The sequence below is a fragment of the Peromyscus californicus genome, unplaced genomic scaffold, assembly GCF_007827085.1.
Source record: "Peromyscus californicus insignis strain IS unplaced genomic scaffold, ASM782708v3 Scaffold_11__1_contigs__length_118956290, whole genome shotgun sequence".
NCBI lineage: Eukaryota > Metazoa > Chordata > Mammalia > Rodentia > Cricetidae > Peromyscus > Peromyscus californicus.
Genome location: NW_026294402.1, coordinates 31,793,556 through 31,815,707, shown reverse-complemented (window position 1 = coordinate 31,815,707; position 22,152 = coordinate 31,793,556). Strand labels below are relative to the sequence as shown.

Sequence of the window (22,152 nt, the reverse complement as noted above, 5' to 3'; positions counted from 1 at the left end):
ATATACATGTATGAATATGATATACATAGAGATAGAGCCATGTAACTCTAGCCATATGTACTATAGGCTCAGTTTCTACAAATACTCTGATGGCTGACCTCACAACATGTGTACTTTCTCTTCCTTTCTGGCCCCAGATTCCAATCACTTCCATTAACTGATCCTCCTGTTAAACAAGATAAGCCTGCATAGTGTAGCAGAGATAGACAAACCTGAGTTTGAGTTCTGACTGGCCACTTACCAGCTGAATACCGCTCTTTCCTTCCCCATCAAGTGGGGATAACAAGAGCTACTGTCTTAAATCACAGGTCCTTATGGTGTTGTAGTGAAGATGAAATGAAATGACCTGAGGGATGGGGCTGGATAACGTAGGTGCTCGCCGGATGTTTGTTGACTATTTGGAGAACATGACTTTTGTACAAAACAAACCGTGTGTTTCTTTCCTGTGAAATCCAGCTTGCCAGCCTGGGGACCACTGCAGAGATTAAAGAAAGAACAGCAATTTCTATCTCTAATCCCCAATACAATCACTGGAGGGTTTCTTAAACTCTTTAAAAAAGCAAAGCTACAGTTATCTGGGGAAGAATTTTATTTTTAGTGCAACCCAGCCCCCTCAAGGCAATGCATCCTTAAAAAAAGATCCCCTAGTGTTGGGCCAGACCAGAAAGACCTTGGTAAAGACTGTGTCCCTAAGTAGAGAGGGCATGGCTTTTGGTTACCCAAATCTACCTCCTTTCTTCATTCAGAACAAGGAAGGGCTGCCTCGTCCTTGACATCTCCCAGCAGTAGACTCCTCATCAGAATTCTTCCAGTGGAGACATCCCCAAATGGCACCGGACCTTCCCAGTTAGATACAGTTGTGAACCACTGGCCTTATGTATTTACTGGGAGCTTTTTCTGGAGGATCTGATGGCTATCCCTTGACATCATCTGACTTACAGTTAACTGGGTATGGCTGTGCCACCAAAGCACTGTTGCCCTGGCTGCTCTGGGGCCGTTAGCCATGTTCCTTCTTCCTGGCCTGGGTCTCACTGCTGAACTTGTCAACTAAAATATGCCCAACCCTTTAAAGGATACTTGACAAGGAGGCAGTCTCTGCCCACTTCAAGTTGGGAGCCTTGGAAGCTGGTAAAATGAGGCTTGAACTCTGCCTTTATTGGGTGAACTTGGCTACTACTTCCTATTCTGAACTTCAGTTGCTGATCTATAAAATGGGGATATGCTGTTAGTCTTACAGAGCCATGCCGAGCTTAAATGAGACAAGATTCATGGCAGGATTACCGTGGCAACGAGCACATAGCTGTCTCAGGGTGTGGTAGGCATCGAATCACCTGTAGGATTTTACCTACACACTGGTGGGCCCCACCTCTGCATTCAGTAGGTCTGGCATGGGCCTGAAAATTTGCATTTCCAAGTCCTCAGTGATATTACTGGTACTGATGCCACACTTTGAAAAGCACTGACCTCTATAATCCAATGAGATCACAGTCCACTTAAATTAGAAACTTGTAGGTATCTAACTTCGTTTATGAAGGCATTCAAGTAGACTGAATTCAGACTAGGGCAGTTCAACAGAACTTTCCACAGTGATGAGAATGTCCTTATGCTATTCTGGCCAGTTTGGTAGTTGCTAGCCACTTGCGATTACTAAACATGTAAAATAAGGCTAGACAAGTGTGGGACTGAATTACTTTTACATTTAATTTTGATAGCCTCATGTAACTACTATTATCTAGCATATAGGATAGTACAGACCAGATTCCCATAAGCCCATCTTAGTGAAGATGTATCCAATGGCCAGGGAGATGAATGGTATAGCAGGTATAACCTCAAGATCTCTGACTGGGGTCAAGACACAACATTACAGCTACCTGCTCCTTCGGTGTGTTCTTGATACCTAAGGACACACTCAAGACCTTGAAGACCAACTCATGAATCTCTACCCTTCCCTCATATACCTGAATGTCTAGGTACCCTGTTCAGCCAACAAGTCAGGAACAGTTGAAACATAGGAAGCATGGGGTCTGAGCATCCAAGTGGAATGATGATCGACCTCTTAGGGACAATGACATCTCTCCTTGGCGGAGATGTGTGAGGATGGTTCAGGAACAGAATAAGATAAAGGCATTCTCTGGTTGGAAGTAGGAAAAAAATCTAAAAGCAGTGTGATCTGTTAAAATACGGAGGACCAAGAGGGTTGGTTAGAAGGAAATTTTCATATGAGCCAAGGCAAGAGAGCTGGTAAAAGTTTGAAAAGGAGGAACTAATTCCTTGTGGTGGTGGAGAATGGGAAATGTGAAAATTATATCTATGGGGTGGAGAGGTGTCTCAGCAGTTAATCACGCTGGCTGCTCTTCCAGAGGACCTGGGTTCAGTTCTCAGGCCCCACATGGTGGTTCACAAACACCTGTAACTCCAGTCCCAGGGAATGTGGCGCCTCCTGCAGAAACTGCATGCATATATTGCACAGCCATACAGACAGACAAAATACCCATACACACACAAATAAATAAATTAAAAAAAAAAAGAAAATGATGTCTGTGGCTCAGATAAAAAGATGCTTGCTCTCGGGATGGTTCTGTGTGTAAGAAAACAGAGACTTGTTAGTCTCCCGGAGTCACTCTGACAATGTTCACTGGAGAACCTTTCGTCTCATTGCCTACTGCACTAGAGAAAACCATGCATTACAGCAGTGAGGATCTCTGGTCCTGAGAGTCCACAGAAAGGTTGCTTACAGCTGTTTGTGCAACTCAGTAGCCATAGGACCTTAGGCAAAGATGCCACCTCTTTAGCCTTGGTAAACAGTAGCGATCATGGTATACATCTAGAGAGGTGTTTTGGGAAATTAAATGAGATAGTAGATCCCAAGTATTGCTAAACATACACACACACACACACACACACACACACACACACACACACACACACACACAGCAAATGCTTTTCGGATGGCAAATGTTATTACATCCCTGTACTACTGACCGCCCTCCCAGTCTCACACGGGCAGTACAAGAGCGGAGACTCTGGGAGCCTTTCCTAGTGTCTCTTATCCTGGGCCCTATGACTGAGTAGAGGTGACCTCTCTGCCCACAGGCCCCCAGGGGTGTGCTTTTGCTCCACAACAACAACCATGATGGATTGTGGTGCCTGATACAGCCAAGACACAAGAAATAGCACACCAGAAAAACCAACTTAAGCCTGGCCTGATTTAGTGCAGAGAAAATGACAGCTGCTGTGCTCGGCTGGCTTCCACCCAGCAGAAGGCTATTTTTTGCAAATAAAATGGTAAGTTGCTAATCAGAAAGATAAATTAAGAAGCATTAAGATAATGATGGTCTAATCACTGTCCACACAGAGAATTGCTAGAGTGAATATCCAGGCTACCAAGTGCTTGAGCACATTTGGTGATTATTTGTATTATGAAGGGAATGATGGATTCCAGGCCTGGAATCAATCTAGCTCAGGAAATACACAAGTCCAACCTCCACCAGGGACTTCTGGAGGTCAACTGTTCCCCTGCTGGCCTCCATCCCCAGCTCCGAACAGCCTTTCTCAAACCGTTCTTCATCTCTGCTCCCAGCTTCTGTGAAGGCACCTCTTGGCCCAGCTGTTTGGGTGCCCAGTGTGCCACTGCTTTGGGACTATCTGGGCTAGTGGGGGAGTGCTCCACTCTGAGAATACCAGCATGGCCCTGTCTGGGAGCAAGCTGGCTCCATGGCAGAGGACGGGATCTAGGCTCCTCCTTGCCCTTGAGACCTGCTGGGCAGGAGTGCTGACCCATCATGCCTTAGAGTCTGGAGCCATCAGGACTGTGCAGCTTGTGTCCCCTTGCTCTGTAGCTGGAGATCCAAGGCCTGTGGGGTATGGCTTGTCCACTGGCTCAGAGACCAAATGGGGGTGTAGCCAGTACTCCTATTGACCCTAGGACTCTAACATCACACTGAGACGCTCTACCCCAGGCACCAGCACAAGAGCACAGAAGGGTGAGAGGCACAGCATGGACTAAATAGAAAACTTCCCATTCATAGTCTGAGATGCTAACAAGCTTAGGTTTAATCCAATATTGAATAATTTGTTGCCTCTTAAGCTTCCATGTAACCTCACCTACACCCTCATCTGTGAGGTGGGGATAAATGACCCAACCTACGGTCTGTTGCACCTCACTTGCTGAGCTGGTGTTCCTCCTTCTGCTGTGAGGTATGAGCACCAACGGTAAATGGGGGAGCAGTAGTTGGGGTCTAGGCTGTGGGGTGCTGGGGCCAGCTTAAACGAACTGACTGTTCAGCTGTCAGAAATTTCATAAGCCAGCGGCTATTTCACAGCCATTATTAAAATTAAGTCATTCACATTTAGTGTCAAATGCATTAAGTAGGGCATAGTGTCACATATCTTTAGTCCCAGTACTCAGGTGGCAGAGGCAGGCAGATCTCTGTGAGTTCAAGGCCAGCCTAGTCTGCATACTGAGTTCCAGGACAGCCAGAGCTACATAGACCCTGTCTCTAAATAAATAAATAAATAAATACATAAATACATAAATAAATACATAAATAAATACATAAATCAAATTAAAAACAAAAGTAATCAACACTCAAAATTCTTGCCTTCCTAAGCATTCTACTCCCACACAACCCTTAGGGTTATTTTCACCCATCAGATATGTAGGGGAAATACTGTATGATATGTGCTACTGAGCCTCTTCCCAACTTTGTATTTGGTGACTTAACTTTGATAACTTAAAACTCACCATAGTGAAAGTATCTTTCTAGAGAGCTGGCTAACTTGGCATACCACTGGTCTTAGAACGTATGCCACAAGTGAGGGCTGTGGCATGGTGGGTGTCCTAAAGCACCATAAGAAAAGCCCTAGCCCAGGGCCAGGCAACAATGTATGCTCAGCTCATGGTAGATGTACCTGGGCAGCATGGGTGCTGAAAACCAATACTGGGCTACAGTACTGACCTCAAAGCCAGGTTAACAACTGCAGTGGAGCTGGGCGGTGGTGGTGCACGCCTTTAATCCCAGCTTTCAGAAGGCAGAGGCAGATGGATCTCTGTGAGTTCAAGGCTAGCCTGGTCTACAGAGTGAGTTCCAGGACAGCCAGAGCCACACAGAGAAACCCTGTGTCAAAAACCCCAAACCAACCAACTAAACAAACAACAAAACAAAACAAAAAACCAAAAATCCTGCAGTGGACAGGTATTGAAAATCTGAGAACCTCATATATTTGGATTTCCAAATACTTGCATCTTTAAAAATCAAATTAATTTCAAAAATTAAATTTTAAAAAGCCAAATCATACCTAAAAGTACTAGGAAGTGCCACTGGAAAGTAAAGAATTCAGGATGGAGAGATGGCTCAGAGGTTAAGAGCACTGGCTCTCTTCCAGGGGACCCAGGTTGGATTCCCAGCATCCACACAGTGGTTCACACTGTCTGTAACTCCAGTCCCAGGGGACCTGATGCCATCCATCTATTGCCCTCTGTGGGCTCTGCATACATGTGGTGCATAGACAGCCATATAAGCAAAACACCCATACACACAAAATTTTAAAAAAAGAAGAATAAAAGAAGGGAGGGAGAAAGGAAGGAAGGAAGGAAGAAAAGAAAAGAAAAGAAAAGAAAAGAAAAGAAAAGAAAAGAAAAGAAAAGAAAAGAAAAGAAAAGAAAAGAAAAGAAAAGAAAAAAGAAACAGCTGAAGCAAAGAATCTTTTTGGAACATTAAATGTTTCCCCAGGGCTGGAGAGACGGCTTGTTGGAGGACCTGAGTTCAGATCCCAGCACCTATGCTGCGTGGCTCGCAACTGCCTCTAACTCCAGTTCCAGGAGTATCCACTACCTGTGTGAGCATGTGCAGACACACAGACACACACACACACACACAGACACACACACCACACACACACGCGCGCGCACACACACACACACACACACACACACACACACACACGGGTGGGAGACTTGCAGAAGCTTTGTGTTTTTTTGTTTTTTGTTTTTCCTTCTGCCATATGGGTCTCAGGTCTCCAACTCAGGTTGTCAGGTTTGGCAGCAAGCACCTTTACCCACTGAACTATCTTGCTGGTCCAGAAATGGATTTTTTGCTTACTGTTTTTAAAGTGAGTTTCAGCATCTAATCTACAGGCACTAGCTGGTGGGCACCATGCCATCTCTGTGCATTTCCTGAGCTTATACAGGGCCACTCCTTGCTGCCTACTGAGGTTAGAGGGGAAAGGAGTCCTGAACACCCGCCCCTACTGTCAGCCTTCATTGCCTGCCTGGACCCTGCTGATCCTCGCAGGTTCCGGCCACCAGGAAGTGGCTGGGGCCGTGCTTTGAACTGGCACCTTCCTCTTTCTCACAAAGTTCCTTGAACATCTGGCCTTGAGTTCTGACTTTAGAGACATCTGTAGCCCCATCCTAGTGCTCTAGGGGCTGGTGTGCTCTTTGACCAGAGCCTCCTGGAGATGCCTTGATCAGAGCGTTTAAGGACAGCACACACTGTGTGTACACAGACCACAGGATGAGTTCTCCTTGTCCCTTCCCAAGAGGGAGGGAGGACACCGCTCTGCCTTCGTACTGGAACACATGGGTGGACTCTGGAGCAAGCACTTCTGTGTTTCCTGCTGCCTGGGAGCTTGCCAGGCCAGGAGAGGAGGCTCTCCTTGCTATGAGCTTTTCTCTCTCTCTCTCTCTCTCAGGATATGGCAATAATAATTTTATGAGGTACACATTTTATTATTCCCATTTTATAGAAGGGAGCACAAAGGTTCATTAGCTTAGTCAAAGTCACATGGCTTAGGAAACGATGACACCAAGATGCAGCTGACTCTGGAGCCCAGACCCAACCACAGTACCATGCCCTCTTTACAGAGCAGATTGGAGATGAGGAGGAAACAGCAAGGCTTTGGGAAGGGCACAGTCAAGTCAGTCTCCACGCAAGCTACCCACCCATGCTCCCTCAACTCCACCAACCGGACCCGGTAGCTACGTAAAGCTGCTGTGGCTCCTGCCCTGGGGAAGGACACATTCACCGTCAAATGCTCTGGGGTCCCGTGGAAACAGAGTCTGACTCCCCTTCCCCATGTCTGCAGGGAAGAAAGGCACCTGACCCTTCCCCCCACGCACATGCCTTCTTCAGTCAGCCAGGGACTCCTTCCAGCCCCCTAGGCCTAGATATCTCCAGGCTGACCTTGGACAGCACGTGGCTTTGGGCTAATTCCTGGCTGAGTAGGTGGTGGGGGGAAAGGAATTGGAAATTCCTGAAGACTCAGTCTTCTGAGGGAGCAAATGAATCTTCTTCCTCCCGCGTCTCCTCGGCAGCTGCTGAGCTGCAGAATTTATCGGAGTCCTTCACGCTCCGTGACAGACTGCTAATGAAAGGGAGGCCAGGCTCCTGTGCCTGCCTCCTTTGGTTTCTTATTTGTTAGGGGATTTTTATCCCCAAGAGAAGACAGGATGGTGACTGGAAGCCAGGAGGGCCTCACAGAGCCCTGTAGCTTGTCAGCAGGGCTTGGCTTGAAAGGGCCCGGCTGAGGGCCACCCAGGGGGCTGTTCCCAGCTCCAAGTACCTGCCAGGGATGTGAAACATGCCTTGAGATTAATGGGAACCAGATGGGCAGGGAGGCCCCTCCACCTGGCCTCCTCCACAGCACTGCTCAGAACTTCTGGCACAGTGGAGAAGGTTTTCTTAGGGGTTCTCTGATCTTGTGTTTTGCTCCAGGCCACATGCCCAGGAACAGAAGCCAGGACTCCTGGCCCTCACTGTCTGTATAAAAAGAGGAGGAAGTTAAGCAGGACCTCAGAGGTCAGTTGTCTACCAGGATAGTTCTGGGCCCACGCTCCACATGAGCTTTTTAAAGCTACCTGGGCCTGAGCCCTACCCAGACCACTACATAAAAACCCTTGGGAAGAGGGCCAGGCGCTTGTTATTTTAAAAGTTTCCCAGATGTTCTCAGATGCTGCCCAGGTCGAGAACCACTGGATTCCTTGTAAACACTTCTGGATTGGGGAAGTGGCTATTCCAAGGTCGCACGGTCAGGGCTGGAGACTGTCTCGGGCTCCCAGCCTTGAATCTGTTCTTGCACATCCCAGCCTTGAGTCTGTTCTTGCACGTCTTGCACTGAGTCTGTTCTCTCAGAGTCCCATGACCTGTCAGCCCCGTAGAATGCCTGTGAAAGACTTTTTTCTTCTGCTCTGCGTATTGTTACTTGACGCTTTACGTCCCAGGCTCTCTGCACACTGTGCACGCATGCACTCCTCTTGGCAGGTGCTGTCTCACCAGCCTGGCTCCTCTGAGTTCTCAGGATGGGGCTTCGCTATTCCCAGTGTGGTTCGAGGACCAGTGACATCAGCATGGACTAGGAGATAGTGAGAAATGCCTCTGCGTGCCTCCGCTCAGTCCCACCCCGGAGTCTGAGTCTGCATCTTAGCCGGATCCCCAGGAGGTTCATAAGCTTGGCTGCCTGCTGTTTAGAGTACACATCTATCAGATTCTCCCCTGTAGCTTCTGTCTCAATAACAAAACTGCCTTCTTCCACAGAGGGGATGATATCATGCACACAACTTGGGGCAACCCAGCACAACTCAAAGCACACAGTAAGTCATAAGTGCTTTGTACCTTTTGGCTGCTCCGAATCCATCCCCCTCAGTTATCTCAGGCGTAGAGGTCCTAAGAGAATGGACACTTGGAAAGTCCTCCGCTCTGCTGGCTGAACCCCCAGCAATCCTGGGCCCTGCTGAGCAGGTGAACTCTCTCCATTATCCTATGGGAGACTCCTGTCGGGATGCACTTGAGAGAAGAGGGGAAGAGTGGCACCGGCAGGGGATGGTACTTGGCTGCTCTCTTCCCACCCAGCAACTTGATGCTCCTGTCATCCCCGGCAGATGATGCAATTTTTGTCCCCTGAGCCCTGTTCTCATCTCACTACATTCTAGGGTCCCTTTCCGTGTGGGGCACTTGGACGGCATTCAGTGAGTGCTCTTAATGAGAATCAAGTGAGACCTCGGGGTTAAACACACTGATACTTCAGAGGTCATCGTCTTCCTTTTCCTCTTCCCCATTTTCTGAATGAACAAACAGACGTCATTGTCGACCCTGAACCTTCAAGTTCTGGGTCAGATGTGAACAGTAACAGGTGTCCCTGGTGCTGTGCCTGGAGTCCCTGGGGAAGAAGGATGCGTTCATGAAAGAGCAAATAACTGCCTCCCAGGGCCAGGGTGGGACTGAGTTTAGCCAGATCTGAGTGAGAGGGAATAAAGGTGGGACAGAAGATGAGAGCCTTAAATCACTCCCCTAAAACAATTCCTGCTCACCACCGTCGTGTCACCCGGTGCTCATGACATGTGTGAGCACCTTCACCAGAGGCCTGTGCCTTCTGCACGCTCCAGCCTTTGCCCAGTAACTGTTAATCAGCCAGCAGCAGCGCAAGCCTTGTGAGGGCTGGGTCTTGCCTGGCAACCACAATCTGCTACTGTTTCATCTGAAAAATAAAATAAAATAAAGTAGATAGGATGTTGTGTTTCTCTCCCCATCTCCAGCATGAAAGAGTGTAGGATCAGAGCACTCTCCCAACCCCCAACCCCACCTCTTGATGAAAAATTAACCAGCTGTGCAGAGCGAATGAATCCCTAAAGGAGAATGAGGTCTCTGATGTGAGCTGGGGTGGTTCTGGGAGCTCCAAAAATCCTCCTGATTGTTAATTCTCTCACCCCTAAATCCTCGGCGCAGCCGCCGCCGACAGGTGTGTGCAGCATGTTAATTGGCCACTCCTTCCACAGCCAGCTGTGCCCAGCAACTGGTGGAGCTGAGAAGCCCTGTTTGGTCTTTTGATGTGATGCAAGTCCTTGTGTGCTTCTGGGGCAGTGGAGTCATTTGGGGTATACTTCTTGTTTACTTCTGTCTACATCTACTCTTTGGTGGGCTTCCTGAGAACAGAACCTGGATCTCACTGGCCTCGGACCCCAGCACCTGACAGAGACTGACACATAGAAGTGATTGTACTGAATAAATGAATGGATGAATGAATGAGGGCTTGGCTATAGGCCAAGTCTATGTACCAGGCACATTTCAGTCCTTGGGACCCCATTCATTTATGCACCCATTCATTCAATAGACATTCATTAAGCAACATGGTTCATTCATTCTTTATTCTCATTCATCTATTCATTCAATGTACTGGGCTTGTTCTAGGGCTAGGGATGCAGAGATAAGACGCTCATTCTCTTCTCTCATTCTCTACTCTCATTATGTTGATAATGTGGGAGGATAATAGGTCAGTAACCTGAAATCAAGCAGTGGGTGATAAGAGTCTCCAGAATGAATTTGGGAAGCACTGTGGGAGCCAGAGGTGGGTACCCCACTCCACCAAGGAAACAATACAGAGGAGTGACAACCGAACTGAGTCAGAGAGTAGGCCGAGTTAGCCTCAGGGGTCTGAGAGAAGAAGGGCATGCCTGGCAGTGGGTGCAGGCACGTGGGATGATGCCCTAATAGCAATGCCCCGGTGATGGTAGAGTTCAGAACCAAAGGTTCCTGTTTTGAGGGATCCCACTTCGCCAAGCCTGGCTCTGGCAGGATGGTACAGTAGGCAGAACAGGTCAAGAAATTTAGAGCAGGGGCCACCCATCAGAAGCAATGAGTGGACCTTAAGGATAGCTGTCTCCTGAGGTGTAGGTTTATGGCGGACCTTCTCCCATGTATGCATGGACACACTAGAAAGCAATCTTAGAGAGCCAGGGGATCATTTCTCCTAAGGCCCGTGGTGCTCTTTGTACCCATTCCAGGGCAGGCAAGCATGCCATCCGGCCTCTCAAAACCACTGTGTGCAGCACTCTGCCTCCTGAGCAGAGACTGATCCATTCTCATAAATCACAGGGTAGCCACTGCTGGACACAGTGGGTCCTCATAAAAGTGAACAGAGAGTTACCACTAGAGCCAGCCCATTCCCCTCTTACATGTAAACTCCAAAGAACTAAAAAAAAAAAAAAAAAAAACAAAAAATAGAGACTCCAACATGTGTTTTCACACCCTGATTTATGGCTGTATTTTCACATTCATTGATCAAATTCTAAAAACAACCGAGTCTTCATCCACGGATGGATGTCCACAACCATCCAATGGAATATTCTTCTGCCACAAAAAGGAATTCCGCTCTGGCACATGCTACAACATGGATATACCTTAGATAAACATTGTATTAAGAAAAAATAAGACATGACATGACAAAATACTGTATGATTCCACTTTATGAACTGTTTAGAGTTAGAAAAATCATCAATCAGGAAATAAATTAGGCTTGCCAAGGACAGGCGCAGGTGCGAATGGGTTGTTGTTGCTTTAAAAGGTGCGGAGTTTCTGCTGGGGTGACAGAAGAATACAAAGACCAGGCGGTGGGGACGTTTGCACGGCAGTGTGAATGTAATTATGCCAGTGGATTGTAGGCTTTAAAAACGGTTAAATTGACATATTTGCTTTATACGAATGCTATCACAATCTGTGTGTGTGTGTGTGTGTGTGTGTGTGTGTGTGTGTGTGCCTTTGTTTTTTCATTCGTTTGTTGTTGTTTGAGACATGGTTTCTCTGTGTAGCCCTAGCTGTCCTAGAACTCACTCTGTAGACCAGGCTGACCTCTGAACTCAAGAGATCCACCTGCTTCTGCCTCCCAAGTGCTGAGATTAAAGGTAGACGTGGTGCAGTCATGCCCAGCAAGCCTAGGGCAGTCAGTATTCCCGGGCGGTCTCCTATCCGAGTACTAACCAGCCCTATCCCTGCTTAGCTTCTGAGATCAGATGAGATCAGGCACATTCAGGGTAGTATGTCTGCATATTGTTACCACAATTTTTAAAAACATCCTCTATTGGCTTTTACAAGAGACCCAGAAGTCAATACTTTTACTGCTGTCTCCTCTCAGGCCTGCATACCCAGCAGGCCTTGCTCCCCCAGGACTCCTCTCGGCATCGAGTTCTGCCAGGCTGGTGTGTTCCATTTTTGTTTTTATTTCCTGCATCTGCTACTACCAGAATCTATTATTGCTCTCTGGGGCTCATGCCCCTGACAGCGATTATTTGTACATGTAAATCAGAAAACCAGGGACGAAGCTTTAATGACAGGCTCTTTGGTGGCAGCAGTGACAGCAGCGGGAGATGAGCCGGCCCCCACTGGACCCCTTCCTTGGGCACAGTGAGTGCTCAGAAGCCTGGTCCAGTAAGGGTACAGATTCCATGGTCCGGGTTCACAGACTTCTTTGCGAAAGCCATATGGATTCTGGAATCTCTTGCTGTGTCCTGCACAGATGGGATTCAATCCTTGACTCTTCCTGCAATTCTGGGCCCATCGCGGGGCCCAGTTAGGACTGGGGCAGCTAGCATGCACAGGAAGCAGCTTTCTTTCAGCTTCTCTTTGCCATCAGAAGCAGGTTGTAGTTTCTCTTCCACACAGTCCGCAGTGCCTTATGCCTGAGAAGTGACTACCCTGAAAGAGAGGAAGGGCGTCTTTCCAAGAGTGGGAACACTAGGGGAGGGAGGTGGCTCGCTGGCCTTTGCTCTTGCATGCCTGAAGCCCTGGGTTCTGTTACTAGCTCTCGCCACAAGACTGTGACATTTATCAACCCTGAGGGACACTGGAAAGGTAGGAGTCCACAGTAAACCAGAACCCACAAAGGGGAGGAATAGGTGTTATTTGGCTTTTTTGTTTGGTTGTTTGCTTAGGTTTTGGTTTGGGGAATGGGATGGGGATGGGATGGGGATGGGACGGGATGGGAATACACTTCCCTGGACCACCTAAGTCTGTTAACAGCTGACACCACATAACAAAGTAAGTTGCAGAGTATGCAGATGTTTGGACTGGAAAGGTGGCTCAGCTGGTAAACTGCCTACCTTTTTACCCACAGAACCCACATCAAAAAACTGAACATGGGCACTGGGGAGGCAGAGGCAGGCAGATCTCTGTGAGTTCGAGGCCAACCTGGTCTACAGAGTAAGTTCCAGGATAGGCTCCAAAGCTACACAGAGAAACTCTGTCTCGAAAAACAAAAACAAACAAACAAACAAACAAAACCTGAACATGGTTACTCCCCAGCACTAGGAAGACAGAGATAAGTAGATCTCTGGGGCTTTCTGGCCAGCCAGAAGATCATACATGGTGAGTAACAACAGGCTAGTGAGAAACCCTGCCCAAAGGCAGAAAAAAAGTGGATAGTGCTTGAGAGACAGTACCTGGGTACCCAAGGTACACACACACACACACACACACACACACACACACACACACACACTAAAATAAACAAACAAAATCCACACTTACATATGCATGCAAGATCCCTGGGAGGTAGACACAAATTATAACAGTGATTGTCTCTGGGAATGAAGTGAAAGCACAGAGGACTCAGAGCCAGGAGTAGGAGAAATATACATACAGTCGAGATACATACGTTTGCATACGTATTTCTTACACATGTAATATATACAACCCATATGATTTTCTTCTGCTTAGGTTTATTATACACTTTGAGTTGGCTACTCAGTAAATCACCTTTTTATTTATTTCGATTTCAGCGTGTCATAAGTGGGCAGATGAGTGGCATTTGGCAGTCTTCTTCCTCCCTCTGGTTCCTCTGGTGTATCTCAGGGGTTTGGAGTAGAGAGAGGCTCTCCAGTCTGGGGTGCTCAGCCAAGCGTTAGGTGTTACCTGAGTTTCTTCCCTTTTTTGTTTGTCGTCGTGTTTTTGTTTTGTTTTGTTTTTCGAGACAGGGTTTCTCTGTTTCACAGCCCTGGCTGTCCTGGAACTCATTCTGTAGACCAGGGTGGCCTTAAACTCAGAGATCCTTAGAGCTGGAAAGATGGGTCAGAGGTTAAGAGCACTGGCTGTTCTTCCAGAGGTCCTGAGTTCCATTCCCAGCAACTACATGGTGGCTCACAACCATCTGTAATGAGATCTGGTGCACTCTTCTGGCATACAGGCAAACTTGCAGACAGAACACTCATACATAATAGATAAATAAATCTTACCAAAAAAAAAAAAAAAAAACCAATAAAACTCGGATATCCTCCTGCCTCTGCCTCCAGAGTGCTGGGATTAAAGGTGTGCACCACCACCGTCCAGCCGAGTTTCTTCCTTTTCAATGATCTATTTCCTTGTTTTCCTGGACAGGAACCCTGGTCTTGTATCTTGGAACTCTTTCCCTCTGGGCACCGCGTTATTACTGTTAAAAACTCTCCACAAAGCATCCCTGTTTGTCTTTTGTAAATCTTGTCTTTCTAAACTCTAGGAAGAATCCATCCTCATAAGATCACGTGGGAAGCTCTCTTTTTCTTCTCCCCATCTCCCCTCCCTTCATTCCTCTGTCTCTCTCTCTTCTCTTCTCTTTCCTCAGCGGGTGGCTACCTCTCCCACCTCCATTTTTTTTTCTTATTTGAATGTCTTCAAGATGGCTAGGAATATTACAATATTACCTTTAATCTTGTTTTCCCCAACATTGATTAAAGGAGGCTTTTTGTTTTTTTAATGGAATGTTCCAGAACATCCTGAGCAGTGGAAAACTGCATGTGAGGAAGGAAGCTGCCCCCTCAGCTGGGCTCTGTAGTTCACCTCCACTAATGCTATAACAATATTTTTCTTACATCACAAAGCTCCCTATCCTATTTAACTTGTAATTTCAGACAAGGATTTCCATGCTAACTAGAGGAAACACATAAAACACAAATACAAATGATTCCCATTTGAAGTTGTTTTGAATATTTCTGTTAAGGAACTAGTTGTTACCAGATCTTCATTGCCCTAAGTATTTATGGACTATATCCTTTTTGGGTCTGTCTTTTAGTCAACGCTGAGCCCTGAAGCATAAAAACTGAAGCTCCTCTTCTCAGCCAGTTCACAGTTCACAAGAACAAGACAAAAAGGCAGGCGCAGGAGCTGAGGAAGACATCCTGTAGGAGGCCAGTTCACATATGAAGAAGAAGAAGCCAGTGCTGAATGGCGAGGCTGGGGGAAGTTGGCCTTAGTGGAAGACCGGAGGGCTGAGGAATAAAGGCTGTAGGGAGCTGGGATCTGGAACAGGGTATAGAGGGGGCATAGCAAGAGAAGACATTGGGAATTGAAGACCATGAACCATCTCTTGTCTGTGGGAAGATAATGTGAATGCAGGGCACCATGTAGAAAGGTGGAAAAGATGTGGGTAGGGGAGTAGAAGGGACTGCCCACCAGCCCTGTGACTTCCTGGGTGTCGTTCCTTCTTTTTTTTTTTTTTTAAAGATTTATTTATTTATTGTATATATAGTGCTCTGTTTGCATGTATACCTGCAGGCCAGAAGAGGGTGTCAGATCTCATTACAGATGGTTGTGAGCCACCATGTGGTTGCTGGGAATGGAACTCAGGACCTCTGGAAGAACAGCCAGTGCTCTTAACCGCTGAGCCATCTCTCCAGCCCCCTGGGTGTCATTCTAACCAAGGATCCATCTCTCTATCTCCAGAGTGAACAGGTCTAGGTCTACCTTGCAAGGCTGTCATGGTGGTTACATGGGAAAGGATGGCACATTTGGTTCTATCCAGGAACTGCTGGCTCCCCTGTCCATTCATGTTGGGTAGAAAGTAGGGGTCTTCTAAGAGTGAGGAATGAGACAGGATTAGGGGGAGAAGGAAAGGCCTGGCTGAGGAACTGGAGTTCTACCTTGCTAAGAGTGAGGAACTGGTCAGAGCCTTCAGTTTTTGAGCAGAGAGTGAAATTAGTTTATTCAGATTAATCAGGAAGATTGACAAGACAGCAAAGCAAGATAAGGGCCATGGGATGCCAATATTTACTCATGAGATCATGGTACAGTTAACTCTGGGGCTTAGGGCCTGTGTTGGGACAATTATGACATCACCAATATGCAAAGGATGTGTCCACTGGAGATGAAAGTCCTTGGGAGAGTGATTAGCCCTGGAAACATAGGTGTGAGAGTCAAGTGTTGACAATGAATCAGGATGTGTGTGTTAATGCAGATGAAAGTGTGTGTGCACATGTACTTGCGTGTGCACATGTGTGTATGTGTCTGCTTGTACACAGCTCTCAGCACCAAAGAGTGCGGTGAGGACTCAGGCATGTCCTTTGGGCGACACAGTAGTTTGCAGACAGGACATTGTGTGCTGAAGGACACAGTGGGAAAGAAGGCTTGTAAGGAGGCTTACGGAGGGAGTCACATGGAAGAAGGCAGATCCTAGGATCAGCGGTGACAATGAGCTATAGGACAATGAAGTTTGAGACAAAGTCGCTTCACAGAATTTGTCAAGAAGGTGCCCTTCAAAGAACAATGTCTGAACCCGAGTCTCCATGAATTGCCCCCTTCCCAAAGGTTGTCCTAACCCCTTCTTTGTCTTTCCTTCCATGCTCAACATTGAACTCAGGGCCTCACAAATGCTGGGCGAGTGCCCAGCTGCTGAGTCGCACCCTAGCCCAGCCCGCTCTGGTCTGCTGTGTGTTGGCACTTGGCTTCTGCCGGGTTATTCCCTCATAGGTGGTTATTCTCTGCACCTCGCTCATTATGTGTGCAGTTCTCCCTGTCTGATATGTTTAAAAGCTCTCTGAGAATGTTCTTTTGTTCTCTCCACCCCCATACCAGGCAGCACGTGGAAGACAGCCTTCCCCTTCAGTAAAGGGCAAATCAATGCTTCCAGTCACTCAGGTCTGTGAGGGGAGGGCCTGGGGGTATAGTCAGAGGTAGAGTGCATCCATTGGGGTTACCCCAACTCCTTTTCCTCTCCTACTCTCCAACCATGTCTTCAGAAAGCTCATCAGACGTGACACGCCCCCACTCTCCTGCCCCCTTGACAGCCCAACTTCCTTCTGTCCCTTGCCTGGATTACCTCGGTAGCCTCCTAACCTCTCACCCGGCTTTTTCCTTCCCTTTCAGTCTGTGTTACACCCAGCTGCCAGAGTCTCCATTTAAAATGACAGTCAGTCAGGTCATGTCACTCTGCTGCTGAAAAGCCCTCCAGAGGATCTCCTGCAGAGCAAACATTCGGAGCCTCCCCCACAGCTCACCGGCTCTTAGATGATCCGGATTCCCGCCTATTCCACTGCTTCTCCAGCTCCCTGCTCCAGCTGCACGGGCCTCCATGCTGTCCCTAACCCTCCCCGCACACCCCCACACGTTCCCCTAGCCTAAGACATGCTTCTGCTGGGGACACACATAGGTCACTTGAGTCTCTGTTCAATTGTCATTTAACCAAGCAGCTTCTATTACTGTGTTTCTAGAGGAGCAGATCATACCCCTGCCTTTGCTCTTAACACTCTAACCTACCTTCGTGGCTCTTCTCTGCATCTGCATTTGCCTGTTTATGATCTGCCTCCCCCAGTTTGAAGTCTGTCCTGTGAAACCAGGGAGTTCGTTTAATTTGCTGCTTTGAACTTGGTGCCTAGAACAGTGCCTAGCAATTAGTAGGTGATTAATAAGCCCCAGCTAAATGAAAGAGAAGGGAAACAACACACCAGGTGTTTATTACGTGCTAAGTAGTGCCTTAAGCATTTTCACTCATATTGTTACTCTTCTCAGCAATCCTTGGAGCACAGTTGTCCATGAGTGTCCATGGGGGATGAATTCCAGGACTTCCCTCAGGTACCAAAGTCAACAGATGCTCAAGTCTCTTAAGAAAAATGTGGCAGCATTTGCATATAAACTACACACATCCCCCAGTGTATCTTAAATCATCTCCAGGTTTCTTACCAAACCTAATACAATGTAAATGCCATGTAAGTAGTTATTCTGCAATATTGTTTAGGGACTAAGGACAAGAAAAAGTGTGTGCGTGTTCAGTGCAGACACAATCTAACAACCGTTAATGGCTGTAGACCTGACCACCTGGCACAGGCCAGCAACAAACTATTATTTCTATCCATCAGGAATTGAATCTGCCAATACAAACCAGGGAAGTGCTCGGCTGACTTTGCTGTGCTTCCTAGTGTATAGATGAGGAGACACAGAGAGTTACAGATCAGTCTTTGTTCAAACACAGAGTTTAGAATGGAATCAGACACCAGGAAGTGAGTAAATTGTTTGACTCTAGTTTGAACTCATTCATTCAACGGTAGACCATTTATTAGGCACCGAATAGTTCTGCCCTCTGCCAGTTTCTGGAGATCTAAACTTGGGTGGAGAGCAAGTCTTCATCTCCGTCCAGTGGGAGCAGCACCAGGTAGGTGAGTGGCATTGTAGCAGGGACAGGAGGCATCAGTCCCGAGTCCCGAGTAGGGACTAGGGATGCACAGTCAGAGGTGGAGTGCTTGCCTACCATTCATAGAGCCCTGTGTCCCACCCACCCCCAGTGCTGGTGTGGGGCTGAGTCAGAGAAGGCTTCTGGACTCCTGAAGGTGACTCTCAGGTAATCTTCAGGAACTAAAACTATGTTTAAAAACCAAGTTGCTCCCGACGGGATAAAGACTTAGCCCTTGAGGCTGGTGTATGGGACCCTTCCAACCTTGCAGCCTCATTCGGTGCGGTCCTTCATCAAGTCAAACTCACTGTTTCCTGCTGTGTGGGGCCACGGTTGCCTTTGCAAATGCTGTTTCCTCTGTCTAGAACCCTCTCCTCTTACCCCACCCCATTTTTATTGGTTGAGGCCCAGCTCAGTCATTTCCTCTTCCTGGGTGAACCTTGTGCCTGTCCATGGGCCCCATGTTTTCCTCCTCATAGGTCTGCTCATTGTCGCCTTCTGTGACTCCTGATACATGGTAATTCCTCCAAAGACCAATAGCCCTAATCAACTTAGTTCTCGCTGGTATGTGACACCACAGGACCTGCCACGTGGATATGAGAGACATGGTTGTGGGATGGAACTGTGCTAGAAGAGAGGGCTTTGGAGGCTTAGGAAGACCCAGGTGTGGCAAAGGCAGCTGAGAGGCAGTGAGTCAAAAGAAGCTGCAGTGAGTGGTTGCTGGGTGCCCCTCAGAAGGTGGCATTACAGAAAAAGATGGGAAAGCACCTTGGTGCTGGAGATACCGGCAGAGACAGATGTTGGACTATGGGCATCTGGAGAAGCAAGCAAGCATCCTGCTGAGAGACAAGCCTGTCAGCTATCTTGTCTCCTGGGCTAGAGGCTGTATGTGCACCACAGGAGCAGCACATTTGGCCATGGAGCTGGGGATGTGGTACCACTTCCCTCCCTGCACACCTGGGCCAGTTTAGCCTTCAGCCCTGGAGTTCACTGCATGGGAGGCTCCAGCTAAAATGAGGCCGAGCTCTGCTGCAACAGCTGGAGGGGCTGAGTCGACTCTGGGCTTGGCAGAGTACAGTTGTTTCTTCCCCAGTACCCTCAGTTCCTATAAGTGGAGAGCCTGGGTCAGGTGCAGACAGGTCTCCACGCCCCATGTTCTGAGCAGTGGGAAGAACAGCATGGATCACATGTCGAATAAATAATTAGCATGAAAGAATGAAGGATGGATGAATAACTGAGAGCAGAGATTTGGGCCTGTTATTGGAGTGAAATAATAATGAGCAAATGAATGAATGAAAGTTGAACTTTAGGGCTGTTAGACGCTCCAAATTTTGGTCTCAGATTACAGTTCTTGACCTTTGACACATTCTCCGGGTCTTTTCAACCCATGTGGGTTGCCTGTAGGTTAGTCCTTTCTCAGACCCGATCTGGCCAGCCATTGCTATCAAGTCAGAGTGTGAGGAACTGCTGCTAACATGTTTGGGGGCACTCTCAGTCACAACCATAGTCAGAGTGTGCCACTGTTTTTTGGGGTTTTCATCTTCTTCTTTGGAATAAGATGTGTGAGCTAGTCTGGATGAGCCGCTCAGCCCCCTCTCTGTGAAACAGAGATGATCAAGGTCCCTGGGAGAGCTGCTGGCAGTGTGAAGGTGGGCTTGCCTAGGAACCAGGATAAGGAAGTATGGACCCTGCTGCCCTTACCTACTCAGGACCTTGGCATGCGGTGGAGCATCTCTAGGCCTCAACCTAGTTATCAGTTAAATGGGGTTAACAATACTGGTCATGTTGGCCTCAAAGGACTGTTGTGAGCAATTGGTGATGTGTGTTTTTACAGATGCCACTGGTATAAGGCTGGAGTTACTGTCCTGACCGGCCTCCTTATTTTCCTGCTTGGAGGGGAGGATCTTCCTGCATGGCCCTTCTGCTTCCTGGGCTCAGGATCTGACCCTGAAGAGAACAAGGGGCTCCCTAAAAGCTGTGGCACAAACCCAGAAGGTCTTTCTTGTTCTCTCCTCTGGCTTCTGAACTATCTTCAGAGTGCTATGCTGGAGAGGAGCTGGCTGCAGGCTCAGGAGGCAGATGACTCTTGGTCTTGTTCTCCACAAAGGGCTGACACTCCACAAAGCCCTACACTGAAGGCTCGGGGTCAAGGGCATATCCTCTGCTCCCTGACAGTGCTCTCTCACTCACAGCCTCCCTGTGCTCTCTCTCCAGGGAGGCACAGGATGACAACCGGCAGCTGGTTCTGAGCTGTGGAGTCACCTGAGCAGTACATTGTGGAGATAGAGAGGGGATGGGAACAGAAAGGGGACCAAGGGGAGTGGCTCACATCCCGAGAATGGAATGGCACCTTCAGAGGGAGCAAAGCTGGACTTCATCCTTCCTTCCCTGTCCACTTTATCCTTCCTTCGGACCCTTCCCATTAGAATAACAATAAGCTATGGGTTTGGCTTAGTAGTAGAGTTTTTGCCTAGCGAACACAAGGCCCTGGGTTCCATTCCCAATAAAATGTTTATTATTTTATCTATTGGGGAGGGGTGGGCAGTGTCATAGTGTACATGTGGAGGTCAGAAGACAGCTTATAGAAGTCAGTTCTCTCCTTCTACCACATTTGTCCTGAGGATTGGCAGCAAGTGCCTTTACCTGCTGAACCATCTCTCTAGCCTAGCAACTAGAATTTTTTAATACCATGCACTTGGCACCATGCTAAACGTGTTATTGTATTATTCCATTTACAATTACATAGCATTATTAGTACCCCTCATTTTATAGATGAAGCCACGGAGGCACAGATAGGTTAAGCAACTTACCACAGTTCTCCAACTAGCAGTAGAACCAATATTTAAACCTAAACTCACACTCGTAACCACTCTGAAAGGGAAAGGGAGAAAAGATACATTACTACACGGAGCCTCCAGGTGTTGAATGTGTTTCAGGGTGCCTGGAATGCAGGTTAATGTGTGCGCGCATAAGACTGGTGAGGAAATGGCTGCAGAGGAGGGGAGAGGGATTTGAAAATGCCAACAGAAGCTAGATGTGTTTGCCCCAGTCACTTCCCCTGATCCAAACAAGAAGAGCTCTGCACTTTGTCTCTGTAGGATCCCCAAAAGCTGAGCTCCCTGGACTCCCAGAAAGCGGCCTGGGCCTGAACACAATGCCTGACATATCACAGGCTTTTAATATTTGTTCAGGACTCAAAGGTGATTAGACAAATAGGTAAATTTCTCGGCGAGGTGTTGGAAGAAGGGGCCGTAAGTGCTAGCAAGATTGCAGTGTGGCTCTGGGCGAGTCTTGGCCTCTGTCCCCAGCTTCCTCTTCTAGGAAACGAAGGTGCTGGTGATACATGCTTATGTCAGCCCCGGGCTGAAATGTGCTGTCCCAAGTTGAGAGTCTGAGCTGGAAGGCAGCAAGCAGCTTTGTAACCTCCAGGGCCCTGGCTGGCGCTAAGCTCAGGAAGTGCTGTTTGCAGCTCAGATCAGAGGCTCTGATCTGCTGCTGCTGCTGCTGCTGCTGCTTCTGCTGGAGTCTCTGTGCAAGAACAGAGCAGCACACGCAGAAGGGCAGAGCGATAGTCTCAGGTGTACAAGATCCTGCAGCCTATGGATCTGGGGGCAAGGAGTACCAGGCTGCCCTTTGCTTTGCCAAGCTTAGGATCCAAAACTCTCGCCCTGCAAATAGGAATAGACTTCTGAGTGCAGAAAGACTATGGCATCTCTCTTCCCACAGCTGGCAGTATCAAGTCGATATTTTTCTGTGGTGCAGACAGAGTAAAGAGAGTGTAAAGTGTTGAATTGTTTGGCATTATCAAGGATTTCAGCTCCCCAGGACTCCTGCATAAAGAGATGGAAATTTTAGCTGCCAGAGCCAAGAAACACACAGAAGTATATGAATTTATTACATATTATCTTTCCCTCTTCCAAACAGCCTTGGAAATGTCAAAAGATCATCTATTGTCTCATCGTTGATAAGAAA

At 47.8% G+C, this 22,152-nt stretch overlaps 1 protein-coding gene and 1 pseudogene across 8 annotated transcripts in view; one reads left to right on the top strand and one right to left on the bottom strand.

The window, feature by feature from the left end:
• Pknox2 (PBX/knotted 1 homeobox 2) overlaps window positions 1-22,152 on the top strand; it is a 273,676-nt gene that overhangs the window by 114,310 nt on the left and 137,214 nt on the right. Inside the window, exon 1 of one of the 8 annotated variants that reach the window (XM_052756518.1) lies at window positions 3,267-3,285. The exons of the other annotated variants lie outside the window; for them this stretch is intronic. The gene's annotated coding sequence lies outside the window, so the exon portion shown is untranslated. Of the gene's footprint in view, window positions 1-3,266; window positions 3,286-22,152 lie in introns of those variants that run through there. 8 annotated transcript variants of the gene reach the window in all.
• LOC128105940 (uncharacterized) lies at window positions 11,704-11,820 on the bottom strand (annotated as a pseudogene).